Consider the following 12,074-nt stretch of genomic DNA (forward strand, 5'->3'; position numbering starts at 1 on the left):
AATATATTTCATCAACCTCTGTATGAATGGTAAAATGGGATGGAGGTTTGAAACGCTTTGACTACCTTGAAAGTAGAAAGGTACGAAGAGCAGCTCATTTTCTGTCAATGTTCACCAGTGCTGCAAACAATTGGGATGTTCTTCGCTGAAATCTTTGTTACCATTGGCTCAACAAGTGAGCTTTGTGATTTACCAGCAACAGTATTTTTGCCATGTCCAAGTCACTCTGACTAGATGCATGTTACAAGTGGCAGACATATGAAGACTGTTATCTGTTCATGGATATCGAGCACATTCTGGCAAGACACCAAGTTCACAGCATGTAAGAGCCCCGGGGCTCGTTTATGGAAGTACATGCAGGATTTATAAAACAACAGTTTGCTTTTTTTTTTTTTTTTTTTTTTTTGCACAGTTATGCACATTCTCTCGCTAAGTTATTTTTTTTTTTTATAAAGAGAGCTCTTCCCTTTTTCTCTGCTGCCTTAAAATGTTGTGTCTGCCATTGTCAGGCTTAACCTTTTTAAATGAGCCCTCCAAACTGACAATGCTGAAGTGAACAAGGACAACGGAACAGAAGGACTGACAGAGAACAAGGCAAGGTGATGGTGAAAATGACTTTGCACAGGAAAAACCAATAGAGAGCAAAATGGCGGTGAATTAATGAAAGTCCTCCAAAAATGCTCAACAAATTTGGATATGCAAACTGAAAAATATCCCACACGGACTGACCATTAATCAATCACAGGACTAACAAAGACAAGCAGACATCCATTCATATTCACTTTAATAATACAACACACAGTCAATGTTGATCCAAAATAATAACAGCCGTGTTTTGAGGCTGGGGAGGAACACACGCAAGCACAGTGATAACAGAAACAGGAATACAGAAAGGCCTCAGCGCAAACAAAAGCATCGCCTGTTCAAATTGAGTTTAGTTTTTCAATTTTGTCCTATCTTTTTTTTGTTCCACGTATTCCCTACATTGTTTTACTCCCCCATTTTTGCCTGTGTGTTTATATTTTGTTTATGCCAATACTGGTTAAAAACACGAGACATAACATTTTCAGAGGTTGTCCGTCGGTAAATTTTGCTGGTCTGTCATTCATCATTTGCCGGCGACTGGGCCAATTGTCTGTCATCGTGTGTCGTCAAGTCGACCAAGTCTATCATCATCAGTCCATCTCTCCGTCATCCTTATTTCAACCCCGCTTTCGTCATTGGTAAAACATTGATTCTTCTTTATTAAACATTATTACTTTTCGTCTTCTTCTTCTACGGCGGCAACAGGCAATCATTTTCTAGAACAGCCGTGGGCAAACTACGGCCTGGGGGCCACATGCGACCCGTTAAACGTTTTAAACCGGCCCGCCAAACTTGAAAAAGAAATTAAATGAATAAACCTTGTTAATGTTTTATTTTCTAAATACTCTGGTGAGTCAAAGTCCGATATTTTGTTGTAATGCTTTTGTTCATTTTCATTTAAAATTAAATCTATTTTTTTTTTCTCCAATGAGGTGAGGTTACCAAAACCCTCCATCCATCTGCTCCCTCTGTCCAATTTTAGAACTCATTGTGGCCCACCAATCAAAAAGTTTGTCCACCCATGGTCTAGAACATACAAGATCACACGCACACACTTGCAGCACGCGCACACAGCGTGATGAAATAAAAACAACGTGGGACAATGTCATTGCAGTCTGTGGGACCGAGAGGTATAAAAAACTAGCCAGCTACTTGGATCGTTGAACTGTCAACAACAATAGCATTTAGCAGCCAACAAAACAAACGGTCACCAGATTGACAAGCGATAGTCTGGAAACAAACACACACGAGACACGCGACGCATGTTTCCATCAGTCACCAGCGAAAAGTGAGTTTTTCAGTGATGGCCTGAGAAGGTCCTTTGGTACTCTCCCAGTTCTTGACGATTCCATTCACGGACAAAAACTCACATCTATCGGTGCTTAGTCTGTCAAGTTCTTTTAAGTTTCCCGTCATTCGTCAGAAAAACAAGCATCTGTCAGTGAGGGAGTCATAAACCAAAGTCAGGCAATTGCCAAGTACACAGATGCAGAGAAATTAACAGAACCCCAGCACCAAGAAACAGCTGGAAGTCCAAGACCCACGCCATCTTGTGCAGTCTAAGAGATTCCATATTGTAATATTGAACACCATTGTACCCACTTAGATGCGTAAAGAAAAAAAATAAGGTCGATTTTGCTGCTTCATTTATGTTTCAATTAGTTCAGGCGTATAGAACAAATTGTAAAGAACATTTTTGACCTAACTTCACCTTTAAACAACAACAACATTATTCACAAGGTGAACCAAACCCGTATTATGTACAAACTTGTACCCCAAATAACCAAGATAAATTACCTGTCCAGCAAAACCAAGCCACTTTTGCATCTCTCTGAAAACCTTTGTCATACATCAGCAAACTCAGTTTGGAAAAGGTCATATATGCGTTTGTTCCTGCCATCATCTGTCTCTATTTTATTGCAATGTACTCCAACAAATGGATTACCTGACTTCTAGGTGAAATTGAAATAATATCATTATAGTCTGAAGTGAAGCCCCATATATCTGCGGTTCGGCATTCACAAAACCTCCTTATTGTGAATGTTATTTTTAAAATCTCTTCTCCATTACTGTCAGTAAAACTCACCTATTTTTTTTCCATGGAAAAATACTGGCTTTGGAAGAGCACCGGGGTACACCTTGTGGTCAGTAGCCAATCATAGAGCACAGATAAACACACAACCAATCACATTCACACCTACAGACAATTTCAAGTCTAAACTGAACCTATCAGGCATGTTTTTGGAATGTGGGAGAAATCCAGAGTACCTGGACAAAACTCACAAAGACACAAGGAGAAGATTCACTTTGATAAAAAGGACATAATGAGATGCATGTACAAACTGGACAGGTTGGGTATTGGGTATCAACTGCAAGGTGTGCTTTTTACTTAACGCCACAGCAGATGGGGTGAACTGCATCGGTGAGTCTTACAAAGTGTAGGGTTGGGAGGTAACAAGTTTAGCTTACGGACCATTTGTACTTTGACTTGCACAGTTTGGTCTTTGAGAGAAGCATATGTTACTGACGATGCGGCGGGCTTTGTGGCATGGTTACGGGTGGATCCCGGGGTAGTTTACCACTTGAAACAAAATGACAAAATGAAACAAACTAGCTGCAAGAAATGGCTGTTGATCGCCAATCAATCAGTGGCATAAAAACATTTAAACTCAGATTCATACGTTACTGAGTGGAAATTGAACCCTCACTGCCTGCATGGCGGAAAAGTGTAAAAAAAAATGTATCCTGTTCTACCTAAACAGGTCACTAAAAAACAAACGCAAATTTTTTTTTCTAACTTTTTTTGGTCCCCTCGACACCTTTATTTTGCTGCTGTAACCAAGGAATTTGCCCACTGTGGGATCAATGAAGTATTCCTCTTGTTCGTTACTTAGCTCTCTAAATGAATGAAAGTGGGTGACAATCACAAAACCATATGTGAAACAATTAGTGCAGTTGCTGTGAATCTCAAAGCAGTTATGCTTTAATTAGCACCACAAATGTTTTACATTTGCCAACAAGAGAGCAGGAGTCTTTCGTGACTCTTTCAAGACCATCTCACGCAATTTATGCGCGTATGTTGTGAAACACTTTTTTTCCTGGTATTGAAAACACAATGCATGAATACTCAGGAGACTCTTTTTTTTAGCTATAGCTGACTGTTCAAGAAGAGTCATATTCCATACGTAAACGTTCTATCAACGGGTTGAATGTTGGACGACTGGTTCGCACGATGGCCTCACAGTTCAGATGTGCAGGGTTTGATCCCGGCTCCGGCCTTCCTGTGTGGCGTTTGCATGTTCTCCCCGTGCCTGTGTGGGTTTTCTCTGGGTACTCCGGTTTCCTGACACATTCAAAAAAATGCAAGGTAGGTTGATTGGACGCTCGAAATTATCCCTTGGTGTGATTGTGAGCGTGAGTGGTTGTTTGCCTTTGTGTGCCCTGCGATTGGCTGGGAACCAGTTCAGGGTTTACCCCGCCTACTGCCCGAAGGCAGCTGAGTTAGGCTCCAGCACGTCCGCGACCATTGCGAGGAGAAGCGAGTCGGGTAATGAATCGATGGATGTTCTAACAAGAAAGTTCTAAAAAAAAAAAACTCCACTAATTGGCAGGGCAAATTATTTTGATGGCAGATGTCACAGAATAATAACACTAGGAAGGAGTCAGTCTCTCCAGAAATGTATCTGTGAGTCTAAAAAAAATCATATGAATTAAAATACTTCATGGTTGACCTAAGTATTGCTTAAAATGTGAAAACAACATAAAATCAAAGACATTCACATTAACTCTTAATCCAATAGAGCTCCGTGGGGATTTAATGTCATCAACATCCCAGTGACAAATGCAAAGTAACTGTGAAAATGGCTACACAGAGACTTAACTTTCACGAATAGTATATTTCCCATCACGCTATTTTTCACACACTGCACCAAAGAGAATACAAATATGGAAGACAAGAATGGGTGAATAATTCCCACAAGATCTACATTTCAAATTATAGAATGTAATTAACAGAATAACAATGGAATCCAAAATAAGTAAGTGGACCACAAAACATTATGTATGTTCGGCAAAACAATTAGACTGCACACAATCAGTCATTTTGATCTGTGTTGGGGACTTGCACTGACAGGACGTATGGAAGGGGAAATAGCTAACAAGTCTGCAGAGACCTAACTAGAAAATCCTTACGAGAGTTATCCTTCTTTCCCGTTCAGTCAGGTCGGCTACTGCCGGGAGGAAAACAAGTCGTAATAATAAATATGATCTAACAAACATTGCTCAACATGATATTCACTTGCTTAATCAAGGTTGACGTGTTGCATGCACACATATATAGTATACTGTATGCATGCATGATAGGTATCAAAAAATAATTAATACATGAACGGTGATTTGAGATTTAATGCCTGCAGTAAACATTGATCACCACTAGGGGCACCACACTCTGTTTGGTTAATTCTAGCACCAAATTGGGGTGGGGGGGCTAAATCCTCATTGAGTAAGCCTTAATACATGAAGGTGCTACATTAAGAATACATTTGAGATGATAGATTAGTGATTGACATTTTGATTTAAAATACTCCTAACTCACACTAAATTTCAGTATGTATATGACTGGTTTATTTTATTTATTCTTAACATATAAAAAATCATAAAACTTCATAAATATTGAAAAACAAACGGCTAGAAAAAAGGCAAACATTGGATGAATGAGAATAGGTGAGTGTAATAAGCGGTGATATGGGATATACATATATATATATATACATATACATATATATATATATATATGAGCTGTCTTGTTTTGTAGATAACTATTGTGGTGTGCCACAGGGTTCAATCCTGGGATTAATTCTATTTAGTCTCTACATCAATGACTTGACCATCTGTATGCTCTGGATGTGAAATATAAATATACGCTAATGACATTGTGATTTACGTTCATGGGAAGGATGAGGAGGAAGTGGTTGACAAACTCTCAAAAACCATGGAGCTTGAATCCAAATGTAGACTCATGTCTACCTTTAAATGTTCCCAAAACTGAGTGTATGTTTTTTACAAGGAAACACTGCAGAATCTAATGTTGCAGGGCAGAAGTTCACTGTAGTAAAACAATATACATTTCCGGGAATAATTGTAGATTTCCAGTTCACACTTAAAACGCAAGTAAAAAAAATAACAAAACAAAAGTTAACTAACCTGTTAAATTAAATGTAGCAGATTTTAGGTGGTTTAGACAGTATCTAAACACTGAAGCTGCTAAATTATTGTTTCATCCGACGATCTCGCCGCATCTGTCATTTCGTTTGAGCAGCAGGTCGCACGGCTACAAGACAACATTCCATTCTGTCTATAAGCAGGCACTGAAAGTTCTTGAAATGAAACCTTTTTGACATAGACATTGCAACACACTGGACAAATACAAACTGCGAAATTTGGAACATTTTGTCACTGTTCAAAATTTTACATTACATGACCCCACCTCCTCTCTCTAACTTCTTAAATATGAGTAGGAGGAACACTAGATCAGCATCCTCCAATTATTTGTTAGTCAGGAAAAGTTCCTAAATAAAATCGTCCCTTTTCAGGGAGAGTTTTTATTCCTCCCCATACACATAATGGTTGTTTGGAAATGAAGTTTGTACATATAATAACCAGTGACTTAACTTTTTTACTTGGACTGTTTGTGATTCCTGCCTGTTGTAACGCTGCTTGTTTTCTTCTTGTATTGTGCATGTAATGGAATGTGTTCTCTGTATAGTTGGATATGTTTTTATATTAACTGATGATGTCATTTTGTTTTCAGCTGCTGCATTTGACACCTTGCTCAGAGACGACGGTTGGAAACTAGCTTTTCAGCTAAAACTGGCTCATCTACAGAAATGTTGATTTGTGTAAAAAAAAAAAAATAGAAACTAACAAGAGAATCCCGCTCCCAATGGACTTTTTATCCTGTCCAGTTCCAATCCCATTATTTAAGATAAATTGACTCCCATCCCATGGTAATCTTGTGGGATTCCCTAAAAAAAATGGAAAGGTGAAATGGCGTACCAATTGAATGGCTTGTGCTTGTGCATACCTTTAATTCCCGATAAAATTATGGACCAGGGAGTAGTGTGGCGTCACCAGGAAGAGAGGAAGAAGAATGCGGGGAAAGTGAAAAAATTTATGGATAGCCTAGGTGGATCTGCTTGCTCAGAGGGTGGCGTTTGGCGGCGTCCACGTCCTGACTAGAATACCGGGGAAGGTTGGAGCTGGCGTGGCAGCGGCTCGGCCTTGCCGTTACGCACGCAGGGAATGCTCTTGCTCTGTTAAGCTCGCCGTACAATGCAGGCTGAGCAGGTGTAGACTAGAAACTGCCTTACTGGGCAAAGAATTGAAGAAGTGCCGCACTCACCACAGTTGATTAGCACTGTGAAGGGAATCAAAAAAGGCAAGGGAAAAAAGGATGGAAGAAAAAAGCGACAGGTCAGAGAAAATGAATTTCGAGCAAGAGCGGGGTGGAGAGAGTGAGTGAGAAGATTTGCATGCCTTTAAATAAAGGTTGTCCATACTAATGAAGCTCACTGTCCTTCTTCCTATTTTGGAGCATCGTACAACTAAGTTCTTTCTATGAAAAATGCAGGATTGATTCCCACTTTGTAATTTTAGCTGTGCACAAATCACCCGAAATGTTTTGCTGATTTTTATTACTCAAAACCAAACTTTTGAAGAACAGTTGAACTTCTCGTATATGATCTTAAAACACATGGGGTTTTTCTTTTTATAACTGCATCAGTACATTGAAGAAAAAAGTATCCAATACAACGAAATGCAGGATCTGTCAATCAAAATGTGTTAGAAATTGTTTTTATTTTACATGTAACCTATAGAGAAAATTCAAAAACGAACACGTTAGGCACAAACTAGCACATTTTAATATTTCTAGTCAAGGTGCAAGTAGCAAAACCATCACCACATTCACCACTAGGCGTTGCACTTGCCCAAGTCATGTGTGAAGGTGAGTCCGGTGGGGGACTGGAGATGAGTTGCTGATTGTTATATGTTTATTGAGAGCAGACATGGGCATTCAACCCAATTTTGTCACTCCGTCCTCTGTCCGCAACCCGGGCACCCTTCCGTCCTTAACCCTCTATCCTTATTCATAAAAATAATCACCCAGCGTCCACGTTCGTCCTTTTAAAGAGCTTTTGTAAATGCATCTCAGCCTCTCCCTCCCCCCCCAAAAAAAGTGTCTGGCGAGAGGCTAATGGCAGAAGTATCATAATTCATAAACATTAGCTAAATCTCATTATCTGTCTTATTTCCCATTCTCGTCACCTTACCAAAATTTCCAGACTAAAAAACACACCTGATTAAATGCCACAATAGCAAAATGTAGTCATAAAAATTGTTTATACATACATTAGCCGCTACGGACGAATAGCCACGGGCCTCCACGTTATTATATCTTATTTTGGTTCTCAATTGCTTCTTCACACAGCCAGCGTATTGCTTCAGTCTTTATGAGTCTCTCTCTCTCCCGCTTGCTCACTCACTCTGTCTCTCTCTCGTTCGCTCCTCCGGCGCACTCTCAGTTGAACACTCAATTAAAGGGCCTGTGCACGCAACAGAATTACAAGATTTAATTCTGCTCCCAATGCAAATATTTGAATTCTATAGACGCAGTACTTTACCCGATTAGGGCTGAGTAACGGGATGGACCAAAACCCATTTCTGACCTTGCTTGGTCCATCCTTTTAAAAACTTCTCATCCGCCGTCCCAAAAATAGGAGTCCAACTGGGGCCCTCGAGCCTGGCCTGTTTCCTATAACAAGACAAATGAGGATTGCCATGTCATAAACACGTCTTGTGCCGGTTGGAGAGTGAAACAGGCCAGGATTTTATGAAACGGTTAGAGGACAAACAGGATCTTCCAATGTGTAGGCCTGAGTCCACCAACAGGAGATGTGGCATAGTTGTTATGTATATGAAATTACTGCTTATAAATTACAATAGGATATTGTTCTACGTGGAAAATGGGCCCAATAAAAGAGAGCAAAGTGTTTCACAGGGACAGTAATGCTTAGAACATTATGTCATTTGGGTCACTTTGGAGACATTGTTTTTCTGTGTGTTATTAAGACATGTTCATTTGGGAAACATTCACAGGTTTTTACGGAAGGGAGTCACAGTGTTGGTGCTTAGAGCATAAGCATAATGAGGAAAACAGTCGTAAATCAAACTCTCTCAGTAGAGTCTAAGGTAATCAGCCGTGGGTCGGGTGGGACACAAACCTTTGGGATGAAGTCACTCGAAGTAGACAAGAAAGTTTTTTTTCAGGACAGAGTGCAATGTCAAAAACTAGAGCTGCATGACTCATGAGCAGAGTTACTTCCGAAACCTTGATGCATGATCCATTTTGGAGGTAACAGATGAAGGAACTGGGTGATGAATGCAACGTGCAACAACGTCACAACAATCTTATCTCAATCCAGTGTACATATGGAGCAGACAGATAGAGATTACATATATTTATGAATACGTCATCACACAGGGCGGTGTGACCGCCTTACTAAGGCAAAGTGTCTTGTGAGCTCAGGATGCGTGTGATATTATTGGAGGAAAGTGACCTCAGCACTTGATCTTGATATTCTCAATTAAAACAAGCATAAATATTTCTGAGTTCCAGAGCTTGCCTGGCACTGCTGTTTACAAAAGGAGTAGTTATTATCCACTGTCATTCTGTAGAGCTTTGACTTATTGGTGTTTCTGACCTCCATGAGAGTCTCAATTTAAACATTTACGAGTTTCCATCCATCCATCTTCTGTACCGCTTCTCCTCACTAGGCTCGCGGGGGGTGCTGGAGCCTATTCCAGCTATCTTTGGGCAGTAGGCGGGGGACACCCTGAACTGGTTGCCAGCCAATTGCAGGGCACACAGCGACGGACAACCATCCGCACTCACACTCATACAGAGGGGCAATTTAGAGTGTTCAATCGACCTGCCATGCAAGTTTTTGAAATGTGGAAGGAAACCGGAGTACCCCGAGGAAACCCACGCAAGCACGGGGAGAACATGCAAACTCCACACAGGATAGCCGGAGCCGGGATCGAACCCACGCCCGATGCTGTCTCTCACTGTGAGGCCATCGTGCTAACCAGTTGCCCACCGTGCCGCCCATTTACGAGTTTCATGAAGTATAAATAAATAAATAATTGCATACACTATTTCAGCACACAGAAGCAATTTCTGCACATCATGCATTATAATATAGAGAAGTGTGGCATTTTTTTTTTCTTTTTGATGATTACTTATTAAACCAGTCGTGATAAAAATGAGAAGACACTATATAGCATTATTAAATGCTTTGACGCAGACTTTTTGGGCTTCAAAGAGGTGTCAGTGTACAAACCACATTTTTCCAATGACATTTTGACATTGTGTAAAAAAATAAATAAAACCTCATACAATTATTTACGAATCCTTTTCAACATTTTCTACAAAGACAATATATTTTATGATAAATTTTGATGAGCATTATTATTTGTTTGTTTTTGAACTGCAGAGGACTGGGGAAATTGACAAAAGCTAAGGGGGAAAAAACAACTTGTTAATTGGAAACAGGTGATTGTCATGATTGGGTAAATAAAAAAGGTTCAGTTGTTCACAATGGACTCACACAAAGTGGAAAGGTATGCTGTTGTCTGACCAGTCCCTTATTCAAATTGTTGTTGGAACTCATGGACATCATGTCATCCAGGCCAAGGAGAAAGGACCGTCCGAATTGTTATCAGTGCAAAGTTTAAAACGCAGTGTCCGTAATGGTATGGAGGTGTTAGTGATCATAGCATGGGTAATTTGTTCATTGGTAGAGAACCATCAATGCTGAAAAGTCGGTACATCCAGGTTTATTTGTTTCACATTTCAGCAAGACAATGCCAAGCCTCTTTCTGTGTGTGTTATTACAGTGTGGCTTAGTGGTTAGAGTGTGAATGCTAGACTGGCCTTCCGGCAGTCCAGACTGACACAATCGAAGTTAACAAGTCTTGTTAAGTTTTCCCACTGAAAATGTGTGGTGCATTATGAAGCGCAAAATACGCCAAGGGTGAAGATGCTGTTTTTTGGAGGGATTGTTCTTGCAAGCATAGAATTCAAAATAAGTCAATATTTGCTAAATAGATAAATATATGCATTTAAAAAAATAAGTTCATCAGTTTGTCCATTAAATCTGTTGTCTTTATGTCTTTGTTGAAGTGTGCTATATAAATCGGCCTCGCCTTGCCTACACCATCTGTGACCTAGTGGCAAAGTCAAGGAATCAGTTACTGCCTCTGTCCCTGGTCCTGAAATCGAGCAAAAGGCTTTGGACACTTAGTGGGGTTACCGTGTATAATTTTGGCTAGTGGAACACATACCTAAGTGTAAATTATTACAAAAATGCTATTAGTGATGTAGTACTGTGCTTTTTTTATTTGTTTGCCTTATTTTGTGAACTAGTTATTACTCAACTCAACACAACTCAACTATATTCATATAGCACTTTAAAACACTTTAAAACACAAAGTGCTGTACATGGAGTAAAATCTGTCACAGCATAATTCTTACAGTGAACTCAATACATTAATAACACGTGTTAATTTTTCTTATCAATGAAAATGATTAATAACGTAATTAATTCATCAATCAAGCAATTAATACTAACACATATGAGCAGAGACATGTTTTATTATTTTAGCTGACGATCTCAATATATTTTTCCATTTTAATTGTAGTGAAATAGTTCTTCATACAGTCCCCCAATCAGTTCTCAGTTGGGGACAAATTATGTCAAGGTTGCCAGGTCGCTGGCCAAATTGTCTGGAAGTTTTTAATTCACTGGACCGGTAAATATTGTTTTATGTGCAGAGACAATTGTCAGCAGCATTTCATGTGTGCCCTCCAGGACAGGGTTTAGAGTAACTTTCACCCAAAAGTCAAATGGCATGGGCTCCACCATGTGTGTGTGGGTGTGTGAGTTAACTCTGGAGATGAATCTACCACATTTTGAATACAGTTAAATATTTTAACTCAGTCAATTCAGTTATATATATATATATATATATATATATATATATATATATATATATATATATATATATATATATATATATACACGCTGATCTGGCTAATTCCCCGCATTAAAGCTGGTGGCATGCATCGAGTAGAAGTGCTGCTTTAGAGTCTCACGCTTTGCTGACATCAACAGTCTGTGTGCATATCAAGCAAGTTGGTTTTGCATTGGCATGGGGAAATAAAACAAAACTGGGCTGTCCACTGATACTTGAACTGAAGGTTTTTCAGGTCAACCTTGAGTTTCTTTGCAAAAGCCATATTGTTCAATTATTTAGATATGCTCACTAGTATTGTAGTACTAGACTTCGCTAAGGCAGTCAGCTTGTTGGTGAGGGATAGAGTTGAGGACTAAGCTTATGCATTTTCCGTGCACATGCGCGCTAGTAGGACG

The sequence above is a fragment of the Idiotropiscis lumnitzeri genome, chromosome 7 (genome assembly GCF_059441095.1).
Source record: "Idiotropiscis lumnitzeri isolate Australia: NSW breed Sydney's pygmy pipehorse chromosome 7, RoL_Ilum_1.0, whole genome shotgun sequence".
Taxonomy (NCBI): domain Eukaryota; kingdom Metazoa; phylum Chordata; class Actinopteri; order Syngnathiformes; family Syngnathidae; genus Idiotropiscis; species Idiotropiscis lumnitzeri.